At 45.0% G+C, this 18,259-nt stretch overlaps 1 pseudogene; it reads left to right on the forward strand.

Annotated features, from left to right (window-relative positions):
- Positions 1–18,259, forward strand: part of LOC123487389 — a 78,595-nt pseudogene that overhangs the window by 25,329 nt on the left and 35,007 nt on the right.

The raw sequence follows: 18,259 nt of genomic DNA on the forward strand, positions 1-18,259 counted from the left end.
ATAGAAACTCCATTTTCACATATGTTGATGTTGGGGTGGTGCTGGAGATGATGAATATGAAGCTGAATTTTTACATTTGGCTTTAATGCGGCGCATCCCTGAGAGAACCTGAGTCAAACAAAATAAAGATCATTCAGCTCTATGAAACTAACTGCATCGGAAATGAAAACCAACGACAAATTATGAGTCAATCTGCTAGAAGACATCTGTTTGTTTGTTGCGAGTGAACATGCTTTGAGTTTGTTCTTTCATAACCCTTTGGTGGAGGTCAGCCTTAGTTTTGAGAGAGGAGACAAAGAAAGATGTTCCTTTTCTCTGTCCACCTCTGTGCCGGAGGGCCGCTCTCTACTCTCTGCTGAACTCTGACTGGACTAAAGGCTCCTTCCTTCCTTAACAACAGCCATCCCATCCCTGCCCCCAGAGCCTCCCAGCATCAGTCTATTATAGTCCTAACCCCTGCCCCAGAGCCTCCCAGCACCAGTCTATTATAGTCCTAACCCTGCCCCCCAGAGCCTCCCAGCACCAGTCTATTATAGTCTAACCCTGCCCCAGAGCCTCCCAGCATCAGTCTATTATAGTCCTAACCCTGCCCCAGAGCCTCCCAGCACCAGTCTATTATGGTCCTAACCCCTGCCCCAGAGTCTCCCAGCATCAGTCTATTATAGTCCTAACCCTGCCCCAGAGTCTCCCAGCATCAGTTCTATTATAGTCCTAACCTGCCCCAGAGCCTCCCAGCACCAGTCTATTATAGTCCCTAACCCTGCCCCAGAGTCTCCCAGCATCAGTCTATTATAGTCCTAACCCTGCCCCAGAGTCTCCCAGCACCAGTCTATTATAGTCCTAACCCTGCCCCCAGAGCCTCCCAGCACCAGTCTATTATAGTCCTAACCCTGCCCCAGAGTCTCCCAGCATCAGTCTATTATAGTCCTAACCCTGCCCCAGAGTCTCCACATTGTGTGCCGGAAACTGTTGTTGTGGGTGGTTAACTGCCTTGCTAGAGGCCAGAATGACAGATGTTTCACCTTGTCAGTCTGAGGATTCGAACTGGTAACTTTTCAGTTACTGGCCCATCACGTAACCGCTAGGCTACCTGCGGCCCATAAGCCCCATAGCTGGACAGTAACTTGTATATCATTCCCAATAACTGAGCTACATACCCTTTCTGCCTCAGTCTCACCATGAACTCTGCTCACCCAGTCTGACTCCTATTTCATCCAGTCTCACCTCTCTCACCCAGTCTGACTCCAATCTCATCCCAGTCTGACTCCTATCTCATCCCAGTCTGACTCCTATCTCATCCCAGTCTGACTCCTATCTCATCCCAGTCTGACTCCTATCTCATCCCAGTCTGACTCCAATCTCATCCCAGTCTGACTCCTATCTCATCCCAGTCTGACTCCTATCTCATCCCAGTCTGACTCCTATCTCATCCCAGTCTGACTCCTATAGTCTGACTCCTATCTCATCCCAGTCTGACTCCAATCTCATCCCAGTCTGACTCCAATCTCATCCCAGTCTGACTCCAATCTCATCCCAGTCTGACTCCTATCCCATCCCAGTCTGACTCCTATCCCATCCCAGTCTGACTCCTGTCTCATCCCAGTCAGACTCCTATCTCATCCCAGTCTGACTCCTGTCTCATCCCAGTCTGACTCCTATCTCATCCCAGTTTGATTCCAATCTCATCCCAGTCTGACTCCAATCTCATCCCAGTCTGACTCCAATCTCATCCCAGTCTGACTCCAATCTCATCCCAGTCTGACTCAATCTTATCCCAGTCTGACTCCAATCTCATCCCAGTCTGACTCCAATCTCATCCCAGTCTGACTCCAATCTCATCCCAGTCTGACTCCTATCTCATCCCAGTCTGACTCTATCTCATCCCAGTCTGACTGTATAGTCTGACTCCTGTCTCATCCCAGTCTGACTCCTATCTCATCCCCAGTCTGACTCAATCTCATCCCAGTCTGACTGCTATAGTCTGACTCCTATCTCATCCCAGTCAGACTCCTATCTCATCCCAGTCAGACTCCTATCTCATCCCAGTCAGACTCCTATCTCATCCCAGTCTGACTCCTATCTCATCCAGTTCTGACTCCTATCTCATCCCAGTCTGACTGCTATAGTCTGACTCCTGTCTCATCCCAGTCTGACTCCTATCTCATCCCAGTCTGACTCAATCTCATCCCAGTCTGACTGCTAGTCTGACTCCTATCTCATCCCAGTCAGACTCCTATCTCATCCCAGTCAGACTCCTATCTCATCCCAGTCTGACTCCTATCTCATCCCGTCAGACTCCTATCTCATCCCAGTCAGACTCTATCTCATCCCAGTCTGAGCTCTATCTCATCCCAGTCGACTCTATCTCATCCAGTCTGACTCCTATAGTCTGACTCCTATCTCATCCCAGTCGACTCCTATCTCATCCCAGTCAGACTCCTATCTCATCCAGTCAGACTCCTATCTCATCCCAGTCAGACTCTATCTCATCCCAGTCAGACTATCTCATCCCGTCAGGCTCCTATCTCATCCGAAGTCCGACTCCAATCTCATCCCAGTCTGATTCCAATCTCATCCCAGTCTGATTCCAATCTCATCCCAGTCTGACTCAATCTCATCCCAGTCTGACTCTGTCTCATCCCGTCTGACTCCTGTCTCATCCCAGTCTGACTCCTGTCTCATCCCAGTCTGACTCCTATAGTCTAACTCCTATCTCATCCCAGTCTGACTCCAATCATCCCAGTCTGACTCTATCTCATCCCAGTCTGACTCTATCTCATCCCAGTCTGACTCCAATCTCATCCCAGTCTGACTCCTATCTCATCCCAGTCTGACTCTATCTCATCCCAGTCTGACTCCTATAGTCTGACTCCTATCTCATCCCAGTCTGACTCAATCTCATCCCAGTCTGACTCCAATCTCATCCCAGTCTGACTCCTGTCTCATCCCAGTCAGACTCCTATCTCATCCCAGTCCGACTCTGTCTCATCCCAGTCTGACTCTATCTCATCCCAGTCTGATTCCAATCTCATTCCAGTCTGACTCCAATCTCATCCCAGTCTGACTCCAATCTCATCCCAGTCTGACTCCAATCTCATCCCAGTCTGACTCCAATCTTATCCCAGTCTGACTCACTCATCCCAGTCTGACTCCAATCTCATCCCAGTCTGACTCCAAATCTCATCCCAGTCTGACCTATCTCATCCCAGTCTGACTCCTATTCATCCCAGTCAGACTCTATCTCATCCCAGTCTGACTCTATCTCATCCCAGTCCGACTCCTATAGTCTGACTCCTATCTCATCCCAGTCTGACTCCAATCTCATCCCAGTCTGACTCCAATCTCATCCCAGTCTGACTCCTATCCCATCCCAGTCTGACTCTATCCCATCCCAGTCTGACTCTGTCTCATCCCAGTCAGACTCCTATCTCATCCCAGTTCGACTCCTGTCTCATCCCAGTCTGACTCCTATCTCATCCCAGTCTGATTCCAATCTCATCCCAGTCTGACTCCAATCTCATCCCAGTCTGACTCCAATCTCATCCCAGTCTGACTCCAATCTCATCCCAGTCTGACTCCAATCTTATCCCAGTCTGACTCCAATCTCATCCCAGTCTGACTCCAATCTCATCCCAGTCTGACTCCAATCTCATCCCAGTCTGACTCCAATCTCATCCCAGTCTGACTCCTATCTCATCCCAGTCTGACTCCTATCTCATCCCAGTCTGACTGCTATAGTCTGACTCCTGTCTCATCCCAGTCTGACTCCTATCTCATCCCAGTCTGACTCCAATCTCATCCCAGTCCGACTGCTATAGTCCTGACTCTATCTCATCCAGTCAGACTCCTATCTCATCCCAGTCAGACTCTATCTCATCCCAGTCAGACTCCTATCTCATCCCAGTCAGACTCCTATCTCATCCCAGTCTGACTCCTATCTCATCCCAGTCAGACTCCTATCTCATCCCAGTCAGACTCCTATCTCATCCCAGTCTGACTCCTATCTCATCCCAGTCAGACTCCTATCTCATCCAGTCTGACTCCTATAGTCTGACTCCTATCTCATCCCAGTCTGACTCTATCTCATCCCAGTCAGACTCCTATCTCATCCCAGTCAGACTCCTATCTCATCCCAGTCAGACTCCTATCTCATCCCAGTCAGACTCCTATCTCATCCCAGTCAGACTCCTATCTCATCCCAGTCTGACTCCAATCTCATCCCAGTCTGATTCCAATCTCATCCCAGTCTGATTCCAATCTCATCCCAGTCTGACTCCAATCTCATCCCAGTCTGACTCCTGTCTCATCCCAGTCTGACTCCTGTCTCATCCCAGTCTGACTCCTGTCTCATCCCAGTCTGACTCCTATAGTCTAACTCCTATCTCATCCCAGTCTGACTCCAATCTCATCCCAGTCTGACTCCTATCTCATCCCCAGTCTGACTCCAATCTCATCCCAGTCTGACTCCAATCTCATCCCAGTCTGACTCCTATCTCATCCCAGTCTGACTCCTATCTCATCCCAGTCTGACTCCTATAGTCTGACTCCTATCACATCCCAGTCTGACTCCAATCCCATCCCAGTCTGACTCCTATCCCATCCCAGTCTGACTCTGTCTCATCCCAGTCAGACTCCTATCTCATCAGTCTGACTCCTGTCTCATCCCAGTCTGACTCCTATCTCATCCCAGTCTGATTCCAATCTCATCCCAGTCTGACTCCAATCTCATCCCAGTCTGACTCCAATCTCATCCCAGTCTGACTCCAATCTCATCCCAGTCTGACTCCAATCTTATCCCAGTCTGACTCCAATCTCATCCCAGTCTGACTCCAATCTCATCCTAGTCTGACTCCAATCTCATCCCAGTCTGACTCCAATCTCATCCCAGTCTGACTCTATCTCATCCCAGTCTGACTCTATCTCATCCCAGTCTGACTGCTATAGTCTGACTCTGTCTCATCCCAGTCTGACTCCTATCTCATCCCAGTCTGACTCCAATCTCATCCCAGTCTGACTGCTATAGTCTGACTCTATCTCATCCCAGTCAGACTCCTATCTCATCCCAGTCAGACTCCTATCTCATCCCAGTCAGACTCTATCTCATCCCAGTCAGACTCTATCTCATCCCAGTCTGACTCCTATCTCATCCCAGTCAGACTCCTATCTCATCCCAGTCAGACTCCTATCTCATCCCAGTCTGACTCTATTCATCCAGTCAGACTCCTATCTCATCCCAGTCTGACTCCTAGTAGTCTGACTCCTATTCATCCCAGTCTGACTCCTATCTCATCCCAGTCAGACTCTATCTCATCCCAGTCAGACTCCTATCTCATCCCAGTCAGACTCCTATCTCATCCCAGTCAGACTCTATCTCATCCCAGTCAGACTCCTATCTCATCCCAGTCTGACTCCAATCTCATCCCAGTCTGATTCCAATCTCATCCCCAGTCTGATTCCAATCTCATCCCAGTCTGACTCCAATCTCATCCCAGTCTGACTCCTGTCTCATCCCATGTCTGACTCCTGTCTCATCCCAGTCTGACTCCTGTCTCATCCCAGTCTGACTCCTATAGTCTAACTCCTACTCTCATCCCAGTCTGACTCCAATCTCATCCCAGTCTGACTCCTATCTCATCCCAGTCTGACTCCAATTCATCCCAGTCTGACTCCAATCTCATCCCAGTCTGACTCCTGATCTCATCCCAGTCTGACTCCTATCTCATCCCAGTCTGACTCCTATAGTCTGACTCTATCACATCCCAGTCTGACTCCAATCTCATCCCAGTCTGACTCCAATCTCATCCCAGTCTGACTCCAATCTCATCCCAGTCTGACTCCAATCTCATCCCAGTCTGACTCCAATCTCATCCCAGTCTGACTCCAATCTCATCCCAGTCTGACTCTGTCTCATCCCAGTCAGACTCCTATCTCATCCCAGTCTGACTCCTGTCTCATCCCAGTCTGACTCCTATCTCATCCCAGTCTGATCTCAATCTCATCCCAGTCTGACTCCTATCTCATCCCAGTCTGACTCCTATCTCATCCCAGTCTGACACCAATCTCATCCCAGTCTGACTGCTATAGTCTGACTCCTATCTCATCCCAGTCAGACTCCTATCTCATCCCAGTCAGACTCCTATCTCATCCCAGTCAGACTCCTATCTCATCCCAGTCTGACTCCTATCTCATCCCAGTCAGACTCCTATCTCATCCCAGTCAGACTCTATCTCATCCCCAGTCTGACTCCTATCTCATCCAGTCAGACTCCTATCTCATCCCAGTCTGACTCCTATAGTCTGACTCCTATCTCATCCCAGTCTGACTCCTATCTCATCCCAGTCAGACTCCTATCTCATCCCAGTCAGACTCCTATCTCATCCCAGTCAGACTCCTATCTCATCCCAGTCAGACTCCTATCTCATCCCAGTCAGACTCCTATCTCATCCCAGTCTGACTCCAATCTCATCCCAGTCTGATTCCAATCTCATCCCAGTCTGACTCCTGTCTCATCCGCAGTCTGACTCCTGTCTCATCCCAGTCTGACTCCTGTCTCATCCCAGTCTGACTCTATAGTCTAACTCCTATCTCATCCCAGTTGACTACCATCTCATCCCAGTCAGACTCCTATCTCATCCCAGTCAGACTCCTATCTCATCCCAGTCAGACTCCTATCTCATCCCAGTCAGACTCCTATCTCATCCCAGTCAGACTCCTATCTCATCCCAGTCTGACTCCTATCTCATCCCAGTCAGACTCTATTCTCATCCCAGTCAGACTCCTGTCTCATCCCAGTCTGACTCCTGTCTCATCCCAGTCTGACTCCTATAGTCTGACTCTATCTCATCCCAGTCTGACACCTATAGTCTAACTCCTATCTCATCCCAGTCTGACTACAATCTCATCCCAGTCTGACTCTATCTCATCCCAGTCTGACTCCTATCTCATCCCAGTCTGACTCCTATCTCATCCCAGTCTGACTCCAATCTCATCCCAGTCTGACTCCAATCTCATCCCAGTCTGATTCCAATCTCTATCCCAGTCTGACTCAATCTCATCCCAGTCTGACTCCTGTCTCATCCCAGTCTGACTCTGTCTCATCCCGGGTCTGACTCCTGTCTCATCCCCAGTCTGACTCTGTCTCCTATGATTAACAGGAGAGGAATATTATGTTGATATTTTTAGGGTTAATTCTTATCAGATTAAATTATAGCCCTGATGTAATTATATATTTATGTTGCCGTCTAGATCTGTGAACATAACCATGCTGTGTGTGGTCCAGATATGTGACCATTGCTGTGACCACACATTCTGTCTGTGTGGTTGTTTTCAGGGACCTGCTGTTTAACCAGCTATATACCCGCCTGGTGGAGAACTGTTACCAAGACCATGCTCTTCTCTCTATGGTCCTATAGGGACCTGCTGTTTAACCAGCTATATACCCGCCTGGTGGAGAACTGTTACCAAGACCATGTCTTCTCTCTATGGTCCTATAGGGACCTGCTGTTTAACCAGCTATATACAGTGCCTTGCAAAAGTATTCATCCCCCTTGGCATTTTTCCTATTTTCTTGCATTACAACCTGTAATTTAAATTGATTTTTATTTGGATTTCATGTAATGGACATACACAAAATAGTCCAAATTGGTGATGAAATGCAAAAAATTACTTGTTTTCAAAGAATTCTACAAAATAAATAACGGAAAAGTGGTGCGTGCATATGTATTCACCTCCTTTGCAATGAAGCCCCTAAATAAGATCTGGTGCAACCAATTACCTTCAGAAGTCACATAATTAGTTAAATAAAGTCAACCTGTGTGCAATCTAAGTGTCACATGAACTCAGTATATATACACCTGTTCTGGAAGGCCCCAGAGTCTGCAACACCTACTAAGCAAGGGACACCACCAAGCAAGCGGCACCATGAAGACCAAGGAGCTCTCCAAACAGGTCAGGGACAAAGTTGTGGAGAAGTACAGATCAGGGTTCGGGTTATAAAAAAATATCAAAAACTTTGATAATCCCACTGGAGCACCATTAAATCCATAATTAAAAAATGGAAAGAATATGGCACCACAACAAACCTGCCAAGAGAGGGCCGCCTACCAAAACCCACGGACTAGGCAAGGAGGGCATTAATCAGAGACGCAACAAAGAGACCAAAGATAACCCTGAAGGAGCTGCAAAGCTCCACAGCGTAGATTGGAGTATCTGTCCATAAACTGTACACTCCACAGAGCTGAGGTTTACAGAAGAGTGGTCAGAAAAAAGCCATTGCTTGAAGAAAAAATAAGCAAACATGTTTGGTGTTCGCCAAAAGGCATGTGGGAGACTCCCCAAACATATGGAAGAAGGTACTCTGGTCAGATGAGACTAAAATTGAGCTTTTGGCCATCAAGGAAACGCTATGTCTGGCGCAAACCCAACACCTCTCATCACCCCGAGAATGCATAGTTATGCACGCTCAAGTTTCTGTTTTTTGTCTTATTTCTTGTTTGTTTCACCCCAAAACATATTTGCATCTTCAAAGTGGTAGGCATGTTGTGTAAATCAAATGATACAAACCCCCCAAAATCCATTTTAATTCCAGGTTGTGGCAACAAAATAGGGAAAAATGCCAAGGGGGTGAATACTTTCGCAAGCCACTGTACCCGCCTGGTGGAGAACTGTACCAAGACCGTGCTCTTCTCTCTGTGGTCCTATAGGGACCTGCTGTTTAACCAGCTATATACCCGCCTGGTGGAGAACTGTGTGGCTCGGGGGGGTCTTCCTGGAGAGTTTGGAACCCTACATCGTGTCGGAGCGTCTGGGGTGTGTGACAGCCCCCTCATGAGGGACCTGCTGACCCATCTACAGGATAACAACATGATGGACAGTGTAGAGAACTGCCTGATACATCTGGACATCACCAGCCTCGACATACAACAGGTAGGGAGGGAGGGAGGGAGGGAGGAAGGAGGTAACATGATGTCTGTCCGTCTATCCGTGTCAGCATCTTTGTGTGTCTGTGGATCCTCTTTTGGCTGTAGATATTTACTACTGTCATTAATATTTACTAGTGTCATTTGTTGGCAATCACCAGCAGATCAAGTCTGTAGACTCCAGCAGTAACCTGTTCTCTTCCTGTGTATCCAGGTGGTATAGACTCCAGTAGTAACCTGTTCTCTTCCTGTGTATCCAGGTGGTATAGACTCCAGTAGTAACCTGTTCTCTTCCTGTGTATCCAGGTGGTATAGACTCCAGCAGTAACCTGTTCTCTTCCTGTGTATCCAGGTGGTATAGACTCCAGTAGTAACCTGTTCTCTTCCTGTGTATCCAGGTGGTATAGACTCCAGTAGTAGCCTGTTCTCTTCCTGTGTATCCAGGTGGTATAGACTCCAGTAGTAACCTGTTCTCTTCCTGTGTATCCAGGTGGTATAGACTCCAGTAGTAACCTGTTCTCTTCCTGTGTATCCAGGTAGTATAGACTCCAGTAGTAGCCTGTTCTCTTCCTGTGTATCCAGGTGGTATAGACTCCAGTAGTAACCTGTTCTCTTCCTGTGTATCCAGGTGGTATAGACTCCAGTAGTAACCTGTTCTCTTCCTGTGTATCCAGAGGTGGTGTAGACTCAGTAGTAGCCTGTTCTCTTCCTGTGTATCCAGGTGGTGTAGACTCCAGTAGTAACCTGTTCTCTTCCTGTGTATCCAGGTGGTATAGACTCCAGTAGTAACCTGTTCTCTTCCTGTGTATCCAGGTGGTATAGACTCCAGTAGTAACCTGTTCTCTTCCTGTGTATCTCAGGTGGTGTAGACTCAGTAGTAACCTGTTCTCTTCCTGTGTATCCAGGTGGTATAGACTCCAGTAGTAACCTGTTCTCTTCCTGTGTATCCAGGTGGTATAGACTCCAGTAGTAACCTGTTCTCTTCCTGTGTATCCAGGTGGTATAGACTCCAGTAGTAACCTGTTCTCTTCCTGTGTATCCAGGTGGTATAGACTCCAGTAGTAACCTGTTCTCTTCCTGTGTATCCAGGTGGTATAGACTCCAGCAGTAACCTGTTCTCTTCCTGTGTATCCAGGTGGTATAGACTCCAGTAGTAGCCTGTTCTCTTCCTCTGTATCCAGGTGGTATAGACTCAGTAGTAACCTGTTCTCTTCCTGTGTATCCAGGTGGTCCAGATGTGTTGGGACAACCAGCTGTATGATGCCATGATATACGTCTTCAACAGTGGCATGAATGACTACATCAACCCTATGGAGTTTCTTGTACTGTAATACACTGTGTTTAATGACTACATCACCCTATGGAGGTGTACTGTAATACACTGTTTAATGACTACATCAACCCTATGGAGGTACTGTAATACACTGTTTAATGACTACATCAACCCTATGGAGGTACTGTAATACACTGTGTTTAATGACTACATCAACCCCTATGGAGGGACTGTAATACACTGTTTAATGACTACATCAACCCTATGGAGGGACTGTAATACACTGTGTTTAATGACTACATCAACCCTATGGAGGTACTGTAATACACTGTGTTTAATGACTACATCAATCCTATGGAGGTACTGTAATACACTGTGTTTAATGACTACATCAACACTATGGAGGTACTGTAATACACTGTTTAATGACTACATCAACCCTATGGAGGGACTGTAATACACTGTTTAATGACTACATCAACACTATGGAGGTACTGTAATACACTGTTTAATGACTACATCAACCCTATGGAGGGACTGTAATACACTGTGTTTATTGACTACATCAACCCTATGGAGGTACTGTAATACACTGTTTAATGACTACATCAACCCTATGGAGGTACTGTAATACACTGTGTTTAATGACTACATCAACCCTATGGAGGGACTGTAATACACTGTTTAATGACTACATCAACCCTATGGAGGTACTGTAATACACTGTTTAATGACTACATCAACTCCCATGGAGGTACTGTAATACACTGTGTTTAATGACTACATCAACCCTATGGCGGTACTGTAATACACTGTTTAATGACTACATCAACCCTATGGAGGTACTGTAATACACTGTTTAATGACTACATCAACCCCATGGAGGTACTGTAATACACTGTGTTTAATGACTACATCAACCCTATGGAGGTACTGTAATACACTGTGTTTAATGACTACATCAACCCTATGGAGGTACTGTAATACACTGTTTAATGACTACATCAACCCTATGGAGGGACTGTAATACACTGTGTTTAATGACTACATCAACCCTATGGAGGTACTGTAATACACTGTTTAATGACTACATCAACCCTATGGAGGGACTGTAATACACTGTTTAATGACTACATCAACCCTATGGAGGGACTGTAATACACTGTTTAATGACTACATCAACCCTATGGAGGTACTCTAATACACTGTTTAATGACTACATCAACCCTATGGAGGGACTGTAATACACTGTGTTTAATGACTACATCAACACTATGGAGGTACTGTAATACACTGTGTTTAATGACTACATCAACACTATGGAGGTACTGTAATACACTGTTTAATGACTACATCAACCCTATGGAGGGACTGTAATACACTGTGTTTAGCATGACTACATCAACACTATGGAGGTACTGTAATACACTGTTTAATGACTACATCAACACTATGGAGGTACTGTAATACACTGTTTAATGACTACATTAACACTATGGAGGTATGTAATGACTGTTTAATGACTACATCAACCCTATGGAGGTACTGTAATACACTGTTTAATGACTACATCAACCCTATGGAGGTACTGTAATACACTGTTTAATGACTACATCAACCCCTATGGAGGTACTGTAATACACTGTGTTTGAATGACTACATCAACACTATGGAGGTACTGTAATACACTGTTTAATGACTACATCAACACTATAGTAGGTACTGTAATACACTGTTTAATGACTACATCAACCCTATGGAGGTACTGTAATACACTGTGTTTAATGACTACATCAACACTATGGAGGTACTGTAATACACTGTTTAATGACTACATCAACACTATGGAGGTACTGTAATACACTGTTTAATGACTACATCAACCCTATGGAGGTACTGTAATACACTGTGTTTAATGACTACATCAACACTATGGAGGTACTGTAATACACTGTGTTTAATGACTACATCAACCCTATGGAGGTACTGTAAAACACTGTTTAATGACTACATCAACCCTATGGAGGTACTGTAATACACTGTTTAATGACTACATCAACCCTATGGAGGTACTGTAATACACTGTGTTTAATGACTACATCAACACTATGGAGGGTACTGTAATACACTGTGTTTAATGACTACATCAACACTATGGAGGTACTGTAATACACTGTTTAATGACTACATCAACCCTATGGAGGGACTGTAATACACTGTGTTTAATGACTACATCAACACTATGGAGGTACTGTAATACACTGTTTAATGACTACATCAACCCTATGGAGGGACTGTAATACACTGTTTAATGACTACATCAACCCTATGGAGGTACTCTAATACACTGTTTAATGACTACATCAACCATGGAGGGACTGTAATACACTGTGTTTAATGACTACATCAACACTATGGAGGTACTGTAATACACTGTGTTTAATGACTACATCAACACTATGGAGGGTACTGTAATACACTGTTTAATGACTACATCAACCCTATGGAGGGACTGTAATACACTGTGTTTAATGACTACATCAACACTATGGAGGTACTGTAATACACTGTTTAATGACTACATCAACACTATGGAGGTACTGCTGTAATACACTGTTTAATGACTACATTAACATATGGAGGTACTGTAATACACGTTTAATGACTACATCAACCCTATGGAGGTACTGTAATACACTGTTTAATGACTACATCAACCCTATGGAGGTACTGTAATACACTGTTTAATGACTACATCAACCCCTATAGAGGTACTGTAATACACTGTGTTTAATGACTACATCAACACTATGAGGTACTGTAATACACTGTTTAATGACTACATCAACACTATGGAGGTACTGTAATACACTGTTTAATGACTACATCAACCCTATGGAGGTACTGTAATACACTGTGTTTAATGACTGCATCAATATATGGCGAGTACTGTAATACACTGTTTAATGACTACATCAACACTATGGAGGTACTGTAATACACTGTTTAATGACTACATCAACCCTATGGAGGTACTAATACACTGTGTTTAATGACTACATCAACGCTATGGAGGTACTGTAATACACTGTGTTTAATGACTACATCAACCCTATGGAGGTACTGTCGAAAACACTGTTTAATGACTTACATCAACCCTATGGAGGTACTGTAATACACTGTTTAATGACTACATCAACCCTATGGAGGTACTGTAATACACTGTGTTTAATGACTACATCAACACTATGGAGGTACTGTAATACACTGTGTTTAATGACTACATCAACACTATGGAGGTACTGTAATACACTGTTTAATGACTACATCAACCCTATGGAGGGACTGTAATACACTGTGTTTAATGACTACATCAACACTATGGAGGTACTGTAATACACTGTTTAATGACTACATCAACCCTATGGAGGTACTGTAATACACTGTGTTTAATGACTACATCAACCCTATGGAGGGACTGTAATACACTGTTTAATGACTACATCAACCCTATGGAGGTACTGTAATACACTGTGTTTAATGACTCATCAACCCTAGTAGCGTACTGTAATACACTGTTTAATGACTACATCAACCCTATGGAGGTACTGTAATACACTGTTTAATGACTACATCAACCCTATGGAGGTACTGTAATACACTGTGTTTAATAGACTACATCAACCCTATGAGGTACTGTAATACACTGTTTAATGACTACATCAACCCTTATGGAGGTACTGTAATACACTGTTTAATGACTACATCAACCCTATGGAGGGACTGTAATACACTGTGTTTAATGACTACATCAACCCTATCGAGGTACTGTAATACACTGTGTTTAATGACTACATCAACCCTATGGAGGGACTGTAATACACTGTTTAATGACTACATCAACCCTATGGAGGTACTGTAATACACTGTTTAATGACTACATCAACCCTATGGAGGGACTGTAATACACTGTTTAGACTACATTAACACTCATGGAGGTACTGTAATACACTGTGTTTGATGACTACATCAACCCTATGGAGGTACTGTAATACACTGTTTAATGACTACATCAACCCTATGGAGGACTGTAATACACTGTTTAATGACTACATCAACCCCTATGGAGGGACTGTAATACACTGTGTTTAATGACTACATCAACCCTTGGAGGTACTGTAATACACTGTTTAATGACTACATCAACCCTATGGAGGCATTGACATGGATAGTCATTTAGCAGATGCCTTATCCGAGTGACTTATCGGTTTCACACCCTGTTCTATTTCATATTGTTTTTCTTATTTCCTGGATATAAAAGGACATACAGATAAAACAACAGTATCTTATACACACATTCTTTCTCTCTCTCTCTCTCTCTCTTGCTCTCTCTCTCTCTTGCTCTCTCTCTCTCTCTCAGCTCTCTCTCTCTCGCTCTCTCTCAATTCAATTTCAATTCAATTTAAGGGCTTTATTGGCATCAGGGGAACGTGTTAACATTGCCAAACAAGTGAAGTAGATGTAAACAAAAGTTTCATCTGACCATATGACATTCTCCCAATCCTCTTCTGGATCATCCAAATGCACTCTAGCAAACTTCAGATCGGGCCTGGACATGTGTACTGCGAGCAGGGGGACACGTCTCGCACTGCAGGATTTGAGTCCCTGGCGGCGTAGTGTGTTACTGATGGTAGGCTTGGTGGTCCCAGCTCTCTGCAGGTCATTCACTAGGTCCCGCCGTGTGGTTCTGGGATTTTTGCTCACCGTTTCTTGTGATCATTTTGACCCCACCGGGTGAGATCTTGGTGGAGCCCCAGATCGAGGGAGATTATCAGTGGTCTTGTTGTCTTCCCATTTCCTAATAATTGCTCCCACAGTTGATTTCTTCAAACCAAGCTGCTTACCCTATTGCAGATTCAGTCTTCCCAGCCTGGTGCAGGTCTCAATTTTGTTTCTGGTGTCCTTTGACAGCTTCTTTGGTCTGTGCCATAGTGGAGTTCGAGTGTGACTGTTTGAGGTTGTGGACAGGTGTCTTTTATACTGATAACAAGTTCAAACAGGTGCCATTAATACAGGTAACGAGTGGAGGACAGAGGAGCCTCTTAAAGAAGAAGTTACAGGTCTGTGAGAGCCAGAAATCTTGCTTGTTTGTAGGTGACCAAATACTTATTTTCCACCATCATTTGCAAATAAATTCATTAAAAAATCCTACAATGTGATTTTCTGGAGAAAAAAAAATCTCAATTTGTCTGTCATAGTTGACGTGTCCTATGATGAAAATTACAGGCCTCTCTCATCTTTTTATGGGAGAACTTGCACATGGTGGCTGACTAAATACTTTTTCCCCCACTGTAAGTGGTTGCTAGGAATTTAACTGCTCTTTTCTGGATTTTGATAATTAGCGGGTATCGCCTAATTCTGCTCTGCATGCATTATTTGGTGTTTTTGTTGTCACTGAGGATATTTTAGCAGAATTCTGCATGCAGAGTCTCAATTTGGTGTTTGTCCCATTTGTGAATTCTTGGTTGGTGACTGACCTCAGACCTCCACAACCATAAAGGACAATGGGTTCTATAACTGATGCAAGTATTTTTAGCAAGATCCTAATTGGTATGTCAAATTTTATGTTCCTTTTGATGGCATAGACATCCTCTCCTCTCTCTCTCTCTCTCTCTCTCTCTCTCTCTCTCTCTCTCTCTCTCTCTCTCTCTCTCTCTCTCTCTCTCTCTCTCTCTCTCTCTCTCTCTCTCTCTCTCTCTCTCTCTCTCTCTCTCTCTCTCTCTCTCTCTCTCTCTCAGCCTCAGGGTTCTGGGTTTTCTCTCTCTTTCTCTTTCATTCTCTTTTTCTCTTTCTCCTTCCCTTGTAGGGGCTGATCCTCTATTAGTCTGGAGGTAGATGAAGCTGAGTGTGTGTTGTTCAGCTACTCCTCTGAACCCACAGATGAAAGCAGACTGATGGGGAGGGGAGGAGGCCGAGGCACTGTTTACAGGTGTTCTCTCTGGATTCTCTGGTTCTCTCTGCCTCTCTCTGGTTCTCTCTGGTTCTCTCTGCCTCTCTCTGGATCTCTCTGGTTCTCTCTGCCTCTCTGATTCTCTCTGCCTCTCTCTGGTTCTCTCTGCCTCTCTCTGGTTCTCTCTGCCTCTCTCTGGTTCTCTCTGCCTCTCTCTGGTTTCTCTCTGGATCTCTCTGGTTCTCTCTGCCTCTCTCTGGTTCTCTCTATGGATCTCTCTCTTCTCTCTGCCTCTCTCTGGTTCTCTCTGGATCTCTCTGCTTCTCTCTGGATCTCTCTGGTTTCTCTCTGCCTCTCTCTGGTTCTCTCTGCCTCTCCCTGGTTCTCTCTGCCTCTCTCTGGTTCTCTCTCTGCCTCCTCTCTGCTCTCTCTCTGGTTCTCTCTGCCTCTCTCTGGTTTCTCTCTCTCGCTTTGGTTTTCTCTGCCTCTCTCTGGTTCTCTCTGCCTCTCTCTGGTTCTCTCTCTCTCTGGTTTTCTCTGCCTCTCTCTGCCTCTCCCTCTGGTTCTCTCTGCCTCTCTCTGGTTCTCTCTGCCTCTCTCTGGTTCTCTCTCTCTCTGGTTCTCTCTGCCTCTCTGGTTCTCTCTGCCTCTCTCTGCCTCTCTCTGGTTCTCTCAGCACCATTATCTACCAGCCCGTGGTGAGGAGCTTTGATTTGTTCGATGGACCAACTAAACTAAAAGGAATCTAACAAAAATGAAATGAAAGAGCCCTAAGGCTGCTGGAAAATCCTTTTGAAATATGATGAGCGATGTGTCACAAAGATTCCTGAGAAAGAAATGCTGTAATGCTATGGCTACAGCATAGGGACAAACTGTCTGTCAGGAGAGAGAGTTTTAAATCAAAGAGATGCTATGTACTTGAATGACCCTGACCCCTGAGGTTTCTCTTTCTGTGTTTCAGAAACTCTTCCAGGTCATCAGCCCCCGCTGAGAGAAGGCAAGGCCCTCACAGGGTAGGAACTGGTTCCATTATTAATTGAAAACCAGCCTCATCTCCTAGAGTTGTCAGTGGGAGTAAATAACTCAGTAATAAATAACTCAGGAAATAAATAACTCCAACATGTCTATTTCTGCCTGACAGGATGAACAGGTGGTGATGGGTAACAAGCTGCTCGTTTATATCAGGTACTGTCACACCTATACATCCGGTTTCTCTCTCTCTCTCTCTCTCTCTCTCTCTGTCTCTCTCTCTCTCTCTCTCTCTCTCTCTCTCTCCTCTCTCTCTCTCTCTCTCTCTCTCTCTCTCTCTCTCTCTCTCTCTTTCCCCCACTTCTCTCACTCTCTCTCTCTCTCTCATATATATATATATATATATGTATATATATATATCTCCGACACACACACAGTAATCTATTTCCTTCTCCCCTCAGCTGCTCTCTGGCAGGCCGGGCCTATCCACTGAGAGACATCCCAGAGGGACCTGGTGTCTCAAGTCAAGAACCAGGTACGTGTGTGTTTGTGTATCAGGGACAGATTCCTGGAATTGTTCCCCCTCTGTGACAGAACCTCTACATCCCCATGTTGCTGTAAGGAGTGTATGAATAACTCCTCACTCCTCTCCCAGCAGGGTATTTCCTCTCTCTGTACTTCAAAGGACTGATTAGGTGGTGGAGGACCTGAGGGGCCTGGGGGGGCCTGGGGGGACCTGGGGGGGACTGGAAGGACATTGGACACTCACAGTCCTTCAAGATTCCTCTTCAGTAAAGCCAGTTAATGGTTTTAGAGAGAGGCAGAACTGACTAGTCTGTTTGTCCCTATCAGAGAAGCATTTAGTGGGAGAAATGTTGCTGCTTTGGGAATTATGCTCATGCTCAGGGCTTTGGGAATGCTGTTGTGATGGTGTGGGTGTATCAAAATCAAATCAAATCAAATTTTATGGCCACATGCGGCCTGAATACAACAGGTGCAGACATTACAGTGAAATGCTTACTTACAGCCCTTAACCAGCAGTGCAACAAAAAGGTAAAATAAAACAACAACAAAAAAGTGTTGAGAAAAGAGCAGTAAAATAAAATAACAGGGGAGGCTTATATACAGGGGTGCATATGCCTCCCTACT

The sequence above is a fragment of the Coregonus clupeaformis genome, unplaced genomic scaffold, assembly GCF_020615455.1.
Source record: "Coregonus clupeaformis isolate EN_2021a unplaced genomic scaffold, ASM2061545v1 scaf1686, whole genome shotgun sequence".
Taxonomy (NCBI): domain Eukaryota; kingdom Metazoa; phylum Chordata; class Actinopteri; order Salmoniformes; family Salmonidae; genus Coregonus; species Coregonus clupeaformis.